The sequence below is a fragment of the Pistacia vera genome, unplaced genomic scaffold (assembly GCF_008641045.1).
Source record: "Pistacia vera cultivar Batoury unplaced genomic scaffold, PisVer_v2 Contig1044, whole genome shotgun sequence".
Lineage (NCBI taxonomy): Eukaryota > Viridiplantae > Streptophyta > Magnoliopsida > Sapindales > Anacardiaceae > Pistacia > Pistacia vera.
The window spans coordinates 90,303-102,395 of NW_022195076.1; positions in this window are offsets into that span (position 1 = coordinate 90,303).

Consider the following 12,093-nt stretch of genomic DNA (forward strand, 5'->3'; position numbering starts at 1 on the left):
TAAACCACACATCCAACGTGGCAAGAGAGAGCAATCATAGAGCTCCAAAATAAACCAATTTTAGGAATGCTTTTACCTTTCGATTTGGAATACCAATTCAACAATTAATATCTTCTACAACATCACCAATAAAATTCAACTGCATAACAACCGCAAATCCTATGTGTCAAAATGGAACAATTCTATGACTTTGAAAACGTGCCACTTGGCAAACAACCCGCATGGGTATTCAGCTTTATATATATATATAGAGAGTACTTACAAGACAACCAATGACTTGTTATTATCACAATAAACTTACTTCATGAGATCTCGAATCGCATAGGTAGGGTTACCATCACAGTTGCCTTTATTTTAAAAGACATAAGTCCCATCCCCCTTGATGTTTGAGCCATTAACCTCCTATATAGTGGTTTTATTAGAGGATCGATCAAATTCAACTTTGACCTCATATAATCTAGGTTGACAACCCAAATTCTAGCATTTGCTTAATAATATTGTGTCTCATATGTCTATGTCTACTTTTCTCATTATATATCTTACTCTTTGCTCTTGTTATAGCGGTCTGACAATCTTAATGTATAAACATTGATACAAGAGGGTGAGTACTAATGGGAAGATATGCTAAGAGGTTTCTTAACCACTCAGCTTTTGTATATGCCTTTTTGATGCTATAATTAATCCTTCTTATTCCTTATTAACTCAAGTTACACTTATGTTCAATCATTGATTAATTATGAACTTACAACTCCACATATCAAGGTCATTCAACAATTTTGATAATCAATTCAATATTTAATTAACAATATAAAGCATACCATGTTTAGTTATTAATTAAGCATATCCAAATTTGTTCAATTAATTAAGACATAAGCAAACAGCACATCATCCACTCATTCATCCAAGTTGGGCCCTTATGTGTTTTGATGTGCTAAAACTAATAAAAAAAGATTGCTTAAAGAACTAAGAATGTGCAAAGGTAAAATGAAAATATAGAATTTTCAAGTAGACCGACCATTCACGTAGATGAAACACTCGTTCCATTTAGTATTTCTAGAAAATAATCCCCAATCAAGTCATTCCAATTTGGAACAACCCCGTTCATGGTTTTGCCCAAAATGAAGCAAACATCCAACCGAGCTGAAACTCAAGTAAAAAAGGAATAACCAAACTGAATGACCACTCCAGTAAGTCGTTCCAAACATCTGAAGACTTATCCAAAAAAGTTATCACACATCCGCAATTTGGATATCCTTTGCAATCCAAAAAAGGAACGACCAAGAAGAATGACCGTTCCTCCAGCCCATTCCATGTGAACAGCATTGTTCCAACACCTCGTTCATGGCTTTGGAATCTTGACACTCTTTGTGACTTGAAGAGGAACGTCCGTTCCATGAGAGGCTGCCCATTCCAAGATTAAGTCAAGATTTTGGACTTAGAAGTTTCGAGCTCAAGTCAATATTGTGGAAAAGTCAAGTCTAGCAAGAACAACCTCAACGAACGCCTGTTCCCATAATTCTTCAAGCTATTCCATGAAGGAACAACACCATTCCAGAAATTCGTTCGAAGTTCTGGAATTTTCGAACATCAAGAGATACAAGATGGAAAGCCTATTTGTGATAGGAGAATGCCCATATGCGATAAGGGAATGACCATTCCATATAGAGGAACGATCATTCCAAACCCTAAGATTCAAATAAAAGTGAACATTGGTGTTAGGAACGCCCGTTCCCTATGTTGGAACGCTCATTCCTCTAGGTTCTGCAACTTTGTAGAAGTGTGTTAAATGCAGCAATAACTCTAATTTTTCAAGGGTTGGTGAGGACTTAAATAGGGCCATTTATTTACATGAAAACAAGAGAGAGAATAATGCAATATCAAACATTCAATCTTGTAAACCCTATAGCTCATTCTTGATATAAAAAAAAAAAATCAATCTCTCACTTTTACAAAAAACTAATATCTTTAGAGAAAAACATTGGACCATTTATGTATTAACCTAGCTTAAAAGCAATCATTCACAAAAACTTTTATCTCTTATTATTGGGTGAAATCTTGTAAATCTAGAGGCGAAATCTTATCAAACTATTGTAGAGGCAAAATCATGTGAAAACTATTGTATTGGGAAAATCTGATTCTAGTGGAATTTCAAGGAGGTTGTCTTGAAGAAATGGATGTAGGAGGGTTGTGATCAAAGCTCTGAACCATTACAAAATCTGTAATGCCCCATTTGAGGTACGTAGTTAAGATTTGATGAATGGCTTGAATGTTTATTGATTTACCCTCATTTGAGTTTGTATGTTGTTAATTGTTTGGTTTGGTTGAGTGGTTGCCCTGAAAATTGTAAAGACTTGGCGAAATTTTGATGTTACAGTCTTCGCCAGGGCGAAGAAGAAGCTTCGCCGCGGCGAAGAGGTGCTACAACGCACGGTGTAGCTACTGTAAGTTTTCGCCGGGGCGAAGAAATAGCTTCACCGCGGTGAAGACTCGACTGAAAATTTCCTTGAGTTTTTAGAGAATTCTTCCTTTGGGGCACAATGACCATTTTACCCCTAATTAGCAGAAAAAATAGGGATTGAAATGCAAGGAAATTGCATGGAGAATAGTTTATTTGGCGGTGCATTTGCAAAGAATTAAAGGACAAAGATGGAATTCCTAAGAAAGAGTAAGGGTAAGATGCGAAAGAGGGGATAAAATATGAGATATTAAAGGTTTAGTTTTAGAAAACCTTCTCATTTCTTTCTTTCCACCGCCTCTTTCATCATTCAATTCTCTCAAATTTTCATTCAACTTTTCGAGGATTTTTTGAGGGTTTTTGACTAGAAGTTGATACAAGTTGATCCTAAGCACTTAAAGGTAAGAATCCTTACTCTAGATGTGAATTTTATTGGTGTAAGAGTAGGATCCTTATTGAGTTTGCGTTTAAGGTTTAAGAGAAAGTATCAAGCCATCAAGAGTGGAGAGCTTAAGTGGATTTTACTTGAGTTTAATGTAAGTAAATCCACCTAAGTGTGATTTGCATGATTGAATGATGTGTAGAGATTTCTATATGATTTAATTGATTGAATTTTTTATGTTTGTCATGTATTGATGGATTTATGAATGAGTTTATTGTTGTTTATGAAGAGAATTCCACCATGAAAATGGTGGATTGTGTTGATAAAAGTTGGTAGAAGTATGGCTAAGAATTGAAAGAATTTTGAGAGGAATTTGAAGTGTATTTTCTTTGCAGGATGTGGATGAATTAAAGGATTTGACCTCCAATTTTGGATGGTTAAGAGAAGTAGAATTATAGTAGAGTAGAGTTTATGTATGCACACATATTGTTTGATGAAATGCCTAAAAGAAGCATGAGTAGAAGTAGAGAACCTTACTTTATGCAACATGCATATTTGCATTTCATGAATGCATATAAGAAAGATTCTAGGCATGACCCATCCATATGCAATGTTTATTTGAATAATCACCTAAGAAAGAAATATGAGATATGAGAAATGAGAAAGAAACACTCTAAGAATAGAGATAAAGAAAAGAACTATTCTCTTAGAATAAGAGAAGAAAGAGTTACACTAGAAATGCTAAAGAGAGAAAGAGAATAGGTTGTGTTGATGGAGCCCCTGAGTGTAGAAATTACCCCACATTTAACCGCCATGAGAAACGGTATCCGCCATGAGAGAGCGGAATGGAATGAAAAAAGAATTCGTATAGCCGTGAAAATACATGTGGGTGAGGCTATACACGGAGAGAGTACACTCACATGACTAAGGTTTCCGAATCCATGCATCAACCAAGACCGATCGGCGAAGAATAAGAAAGAATAAGAAAGAATAAAAACATGAGAAAAGAATAGAAAAGAAAAGAAAAGAGAGAAATGCATTGTTATGATTAGTGCATATGCATCCCATCCATGCATTTTATTATGAGATTCTCCATGGGTGATGAGAATAAAAGAAAGAAAAGAATAGTGAGAGCTAAAGTGAGTAAAAAGATTGAAGATTAATACACGGGACTATAAATAAAAGATTTACTTACTGAGCATCTTTATGCTTACCCCTTGTTTTCTATGTTTTTACAGGTCATAGGTGAGGACTTGGTCGGATGGACGTCGGCAAGCGGGAGACTTGGCTGCACTGTCCAATGTTTTGAGAGTCTTCTTGTACAAGATATTTTATTTTGTAAGAATATAATATTAAGTAAGAAAAATTTTTGGGCCCAACTATTTTGATAAGTATACTTGTCTTTTCATTAATATATTTAATGATTTTGATAGTAGAAAGAAGTTGTTACAAAATCTCTAAGCATTTATCTTCTCTTTACTCATTAATTTATTACTGTTCTTTACTTGATAATCATTCATTCCTTATCATTAGAGTTATTTATTGTTCATAGCATTTGGGTAGTTAGAGGTTTTTTATTCTGTATTAAACTTTTTAATCTCCTATTCACCCTCACCCCACTCCCCTCCTCCTCCTCCTCCTCCTTTAGGAGCATTTGCCATATTAAGGTTTTACAATCCGCAATGCACATGATATTTTTTATGTGGAAACCCGAATCAGGCAAAAACCATGGGGACTTTAGTTACCACAAAGAAAAAGCACAAATCCACTATGAGGATTACCATATACATTAGCAAGATGTTTTATTCAGTACTTCACTCATGATTAACGCAACCACTCACAGTTGTAGGCACTGGCTTCACATAGGTTCTTTAAATCTACCTCTTCTCCTTCCACATGCTCAATTTATGACCCACCAGAGTTTGAGTCTTCACAAACCAAGACTCTTCAATCACAACCTTCAAAATCCATTCCTTATGTAAGTTAAGCACTCCACACACACACTAAAACACTCACATTTCGGAAACTCTGAGAAGGTTTCTTCCACTTGAAACTTTTACCTTTAGGAAGCTTTTAGGTTTAGTATTTAAAGGTCTATTGTCACACACAACTAGGGATGGACGTTTGCCCCGACTCGCCCGAAAGGGTGAGGAATCCCCAAAAGGTTGAGGATGGTCCCCAAAAAATCCCCGACCTTGGGAAGGGCCGGGGGGAGGGGATTGTGTAATCCCTGACCCGTGGGAGCCACCGCATGCATCCCGGCCTGTCCTAACCCGCATATTGTTCTTTTATTAGAATTTTATGTTTTTTTTTTCCTTTATGAGACTAATATAAGTTAGAGTCCATGATTTAAGAATCATGGTTTTAAGTAATGTATCTAATATATTTATGATATTTACTTTTATAATACTTTCTAATATTTGTATTAAATTTATAGAAAAAATAATTTAAATGAGGGATTCAATAATTAATATATGTATTATTATTTTGTGTATTTCACAATAATAATACATGCCCCAAATAAATTTTGATTAGATTATTTGTAACATCTACTGAAAACTAGTACAATGCATGCATAATAACAATAGAAAATTGGGCCCAAAGTTTTCTTTTTCATTACAATTCATATGTCTTTTATACACAAGAGTACTGTTTACAAAAATGCATTTTAAAAGACAAAACAGGGGAACATGTAGCTATCTCTTCGCTTGCCGACGCCCCTCCGACTGCATCATCACCTAAATCCTGCATCCACAAAGGAAAATAAACGGGTGAGCACAAAATAATGCTCAGTAAGTAAGACCCTCTATCTTGTCTGTCCCCGCATGCCCAACTCTTAATTCTTTCCTTTTTCTAATGCTGTTTCTAATAACATCATCCTCCTCACCTAGGTACGGCCGGATGGCGTTCACACAGCACCATCTCACTCTCTATGGCTATCGGGTGGAATTCACATAGTACCAACCCGTTCTTAGTGACTACCGAATGGGGATCACAAAGCACCTACTCGGTTTTCTTAACTATCGGTGGAGACCACCTAGCACCTACCGCTTCTCATGACTTTTGGGTAACGATCACCAAGCATTAACCCGTCTCTAGTCACTATCGGGTGATGTCACAAAGCATCAACCCTCTTCTACAAATGTTGGATGATGATCACAAAGCATCAATCCACTTATCTAACAACTAACCGGATGGTGGTCACAAAGCATCCACCCGTTTCTACTACTCATCATCGGTGACGATCACAAAGCATCGACCCTCTCTAAGGGCTATCGTGGTGATCACAAAGCATCAACCCGATTCCCATAACTATCGGGTGATGATCACAAAGCATCAACCCAACTATACTACTCTTCTAATTCACTCTATTCTAACATTCTTCAATTCTCTCTACCCTTAAGGTAGTTGTACCCACCAAGCTCTCTACTCATAGGTAATTGCATACACAATTTTCCTACACTTTCTTAGGTCACTTTTCCATGTACAATAGTGTCTATGGTGGTTCATCACTACCAATGCACTATGAAATGCCAACATGCAATGTTGCAAGAATTAGGTTCATTACTCACACTCAAACCTCTATTAGGCATTTCATCAACAACTCATGTGCACTATGAAACTCTATTATCAATGATTCTAAAACTTTTTCTAACCATCCAAAATGGGGAAAAACCCCTTCACATGACCATAGAACCTGTCAAAGAAGCACTTCTAAAGGGTTCCATAACCACCCCTTCAATTCCATCTCAAACTACCTTGCCAACCCAACAACTCCACTTCTCATATTTGCAAGATGTAAGCATTCTTAAGGCATAGAAACCTCTATTTAAACCTCCATACATGGCATATTACAGGTACATCACATACATATATCTGTCTATCAAAACCCTAATCAAGAAATTCATAAATCTCAACTTGGTTGGGTTTTACTTACCTTGTTATGGAGAGACTTCACAAATTCTTCCTTTCACTTGTTTTGCTTGACTTTTCCTCTACCTTAACCAAAAAATAAAACCCCTCAACTTCAATATCAACTAAACTCACAATCACACACACTTAAGTAGAATTCTTACCTTAGGAAGCCTAGGTTGCTTTTCTACCCAAATCACTTCAAAAACCCCTTGGAATTCCTTGATCAAAAGAAGAGAAGTTGAGAGGAGTAAAGATGGAGACTGCGTTTTTTGAGAAGAAGAAGAGGGTTTTCTAATTCTAATTCCTTTTAATGAAATATATACACACTCATTCCCATTTTGCCCTTATTCTTCTTTGGGAATTCCATCTATATCCTTTGATTCATTACAAACTCCCCCCATACAACAATTCTCCATGAAAAATCCTTACAATTAACTCCCCACTTTTCCTGCTAATTAGGGTAGAATGGTCAAATAGCCCTTAGGGAAAAAATATCTAAAACTTAACCAACATTTTAATCGGCCTGTCGCCGCGGCGAAACTGTCCAGCAGCTTCCCCGTGGCTTCAACACCTCTTCGCCGCGGCGAAGATTCTTCTTCGCCCCGGCGAAGACTGAAATACTAAACTTCTTCTATTTTCAACCAATTTCAGGGCAAGCATTCACACAACACTCAATCAAACAATATTACCAAATCACACTCAAATAAGAGCGAAAGAAGAAACACAAATACTACCTCAATTGGGGCGTTACATTATTACAAACCATATAAAATAGACACAATTGCTTAAAGTTAACGATTTAAAATTACACAATTCAATTATCCTTTTATTTAATTAATTGATCAATTAATTATGTGTTTAACTTAATAATGTTGGGAACTTGGATATGGGATTTTTCCCTTTCACAAATGGACTAATTTTATTATTTGTAGTAGAGATAGAACTTTATGATTAATTAATCAATTTACCTATAAATTATGTAAGATTGAATATAGTATATTAATTCTATGAAAAATTAATTAATTAACAAGGCTAACTAAGCTTAAGCATGCATACAATTGAATAATTAATCAATTTACCTAGTAAATTATGTTAAGATTGAACATAGTATTATTTTATGAAAAATTAATTAGTTAATTAACAGGGCTAACTAAGCGTAAGTCTCCATACAATCGAATAATTAATCAATTTACCTAGTAAATTATGTTAAGATTAAATATAGATATATTTATTTTATGAAAAATTAATTAATTAACAGGGTTGACTAAGCCTAAGTGGCTAAGCTTATATACAATTGAATAATTAATCAATTTAGTAAATTATGTTAAGATTGAATATAGTTACATCAATTTTATGAAAGATTTAATTAATTAATAAGGCTAACTAAGTCTAAGCCTCCATGCAATTGAACAATTAATCAATTTACTTAGTAAATTATGTTAAGATTGAATATAATTATATTAATTCTATGAAAAATTAATTAATTAAGCCTAAACCTGCATACAATTGATTTATAGTAAGAAATTTGGTAGAATATGCCAAAAGAGTTAGGAAGTTACACTAATAATTATGTAGAATATGGTAGAGCGATACACATATTTGATTTTCACTCCCAATCTCAGCATTTGACAAATTAAACACCTTGATTTTGGCACATTTTGTCTAAGATTGTTTACAATTCTAGAGCTATACAATTTTTGTGACATTTAAATTTTAACATTGTGTATTGTGTTTGTGTATTTATTAAATTAATTTTTTATTAATCCTTTGATTTATTTTATGTGATGTGTAACTGTGTAAGTGTAACAAGAAACATCTTAAATTCTTAGTTTTTTAACTTTTTATAGTTTGAGTCAAACTGTTTAACTTTGATTAAAAAAGAAAAAGAAATTAGGGGAAGAAACAAAATGTTGCGTTTAAAAGAATTAAGGAAAGATTAAAGATACGAATTTTACTTAGGGGTTAGGGCTCAATTCGTAAATCGCACTCTCAAGTCTCAAGTCAAAGTCTCACCGCTAAAATCCCTAAACCATGATTTCGTCACTCATGTCTTAGGTGCTCAGTTGACTCATGCATCCTCTCCACTCTCCACTCTCCACACTCTCAATTTCAACTCTCTAACTCTTATACGAGGTAAAACAATCATTCTTCTTAGTAATGATAAAGCTTTTTTTGAAAAAGTTGTTATAAGGCAGCTCCAACATTATTCTCTCCCATAAAGAATCTTATATATGTTGGAAAAGTGGCTCATTTTGCAAATCACATGGGGGTAGAAGTGATAATGGAAAAAGGTTTAGGGACTTATATGTAATAGGCTAAAATGTTAGTTTGTCCCACATTGCTTGGGAATGAAAAGTGGGAAACTTTTGGGGCCTATATATAAGGACCTAAATCATTGTTATTTGTATCCCAAGATGTAATTCCATTATACTTCTTTTGTTTAGGGTTCTTTCTTTAAGGACCCTTTAGTTTGCAAGTTTTGTTGTATCTCCCCTTTGTTTTGGGTATTTGTTGTATTGCCCAAAAGTTTGTAATATTGTTTGGAGATAGTGGAGTTTTCTTTTGCAGCGCCCGAGGACGTAGGTTTTAATACCGAACCTCGTTAATTCCTGGTATTCTTTATTTTTGCATTTAATTTTGGCAATTTATTTATGCTTTACTNTGTAATTCCATTATACTTCTTTTGTTTAGGGTTCTTTCTTTAAGGACCCTTTAGTTTGCAAGTTTTGTTGTATCTCCCCTTTGTTTTGGGTATTTGTTGTATTGCCCAAAAGTTTGTAATATTGTTTGGAGATAGTGGAGTTTTCTTTTGCAGCGCCCGAGGACGTAGGTTTTAATACCGAACCTCGTTAATTCCTGGTATTCTTTATTTTTGCATTTAATTTTGGCAATTTATTTATGCTTTACTTCTTGTTATTATTATATTCAATAAGCTAGCATTAGAATTTATGTTTCCGTTGCATAACAATATATGCTCGACTGTTTGGGTTTGTGTGATGGTAGTGCTTTGGAGGGTTTTTTAGTTGTGGGTGAGTTGTCTCACGGTGGGTTAGTTGTTTGTAAGGCTTTTCGTGAGTTGTCTTGGTGGGGTTTTGGGGGGTCTTGGGGAGTTTGTGGGGTTTTGTTCTTTCTCTATGCTGGTTTTGTTCTCTATTGAGAGTTGTTGTCTTGTTTGTAGGCGGATATTCAATAGGAGATTTTTGGCGACTTGAGGGTTGTTTAGGGCCATGGCAAGAAGTCTTTTAATAGGGGTCTATTTGACTTTTGTTGTTTGGTGTTTTGAGCAAATTTTTAACTATGTTTGTGGCTGATTTTTGTAGAAGTGTTTTAGATTTGACCATGTCAAATCCGCACTATTTACTTTGCAAAAGAAAGAGCTTACAAGAGGACATATGTCAATATTCTGACTCATCCAAAAAGTTTCGATTGCAAGTTCCCATATGCAATCTACATTTGTTCAAAGTGTCCAAGTGCAATCTCCACATGAAGGAAGGTGTAATTCTGAAGAAACACTTTCTAATCATAGACCTTGTTCAAGCCCCATCCGGATTTCAATTAAAGAAAATTGTGTTACTAGAAGTGGAAGGACTAAGTCAGTTGTATGACTTCATTTCACGAAAGTCAAAGTTGATGGTAAGGACAAGGTATAGTGTCACTATTGCCATAAACAGCTTGTTGGTGGTTCTAAAAATGGAACACGACATTTGCATGATCACTATAAAATTTGTCTACAGAGAAAGTATGGAGATGTAGCTCAAAAGTTGTTTGTGGTGAGCCAAAAAGAGGATTCTAAGAGGACATTAAGCACTTAAGATTTTGACCAAGAGGTGGCAAGAAACGAATTGGCAAATATGATTATTATACATGAGTATCCTCTTAGCATGGTTGATCATGCAGGGTTTAGAAAATTTTGTAACACTATGCAACCCTTGTTTACTATTGTCTCTAGGAGGACCATCAAGAAGGATATTATGAAGATTTATAAAATTGAGAAGGAGAAGTCCATGGAAATGTTAAATAATAATCTGGGAAGAATTGCTATCACGACTGATTTGTGGACTGCAACAAATCTAAACAAAGGATATATGACCGTGACTACACATTTTATAGATAATAATTGGGTTTTACAAAATCGACTTCTGAGGTATTACGTAATTATGTTTTATTATTCTTATTTCCTCATACATATTGTGTAGCTACATTAATATATGATTTTTTGTTTAATTTATTTGTAGGTTCTTACATGTGCCTTGCCCACATACTAAGGATGTATTGTCCACGGCCTTGATGGATAATTTCTTTGAGTGGAAAATTGATAGGAAGTTGTCCAGACTTATGGTAGATAACTACCCCACTAATGATGTAGTAGTTCAAGATCTCTTTGGACAGCTTGAATGCACATCGCTTATGCTACATAGTGATTTGTTTCATATGTGTTGTTGTGCACATATTTTGAATTTAATTGTTTAAGATGGCTTATGAGTAATTGCAGAAGCAAGAGCAAATATATGTGATAGTGTTGCTTATTGGATGACATCGCCTAAAAGACAAAAACATTTTGATGAATTGGCAACTCATTCAGGCATTCAATATACGAAGAAGTTGGCTCTTGATTGTAGGACTTGTTGGAGCTCCACCTATTTGATGCTTGAAACAGCTTTCATTTGCAAAGTAGTATTTAGCCGTTTAAAACCTCGTGAGCCAAATTTTAGATGTTTGCCAATTAGGGAAGAATGGGAGTTGGCTAAAGAAATTTCGGGAAAGTTGAAGATATTTTACGATACGACACTCTTATTCTCCAGAACAACATATCCCACAGCCAATGTTTATTTTCCAAAAATTTGTGAGATTAGACTTCAATTGTCCTTTTGGCTGAGATATAAAAATGATGTGATAAGGCAGATGGCAAAGATGGATGAAAAGTTTACCAAGTATTGGAACATCATTCAAGGTGTTATGGGGGTAGCAATAAGTTTAGATACTAGATATAAGTTGAAGTTATTAGATTATTTATTTCCTTTGATCTATGGAGATGATGCAAAGATCAAATTATGAGGATTCGAAACTTGTGTTCTTATTTGTTTCTTTAGTACCAACGAAGGCAAGAAAGTTGTCAACATCGACCCTCTTTCAATACACCTTTTTCTCAAACCATTGTTCATACTAGTAAAGTTCCTGAAGGATATATGGCTGGTTTTGATATGTTTATGGAAAAAGAAATTAGTATTTGCCGAGGGAAGGCAGAATTGGACTATTACTTGGAGGACACAATTCTGCCTAACACTGCTAATTTTGATATATTGAGTTGGTGGAGATTAAATGGGTCTACATATCCCATCCT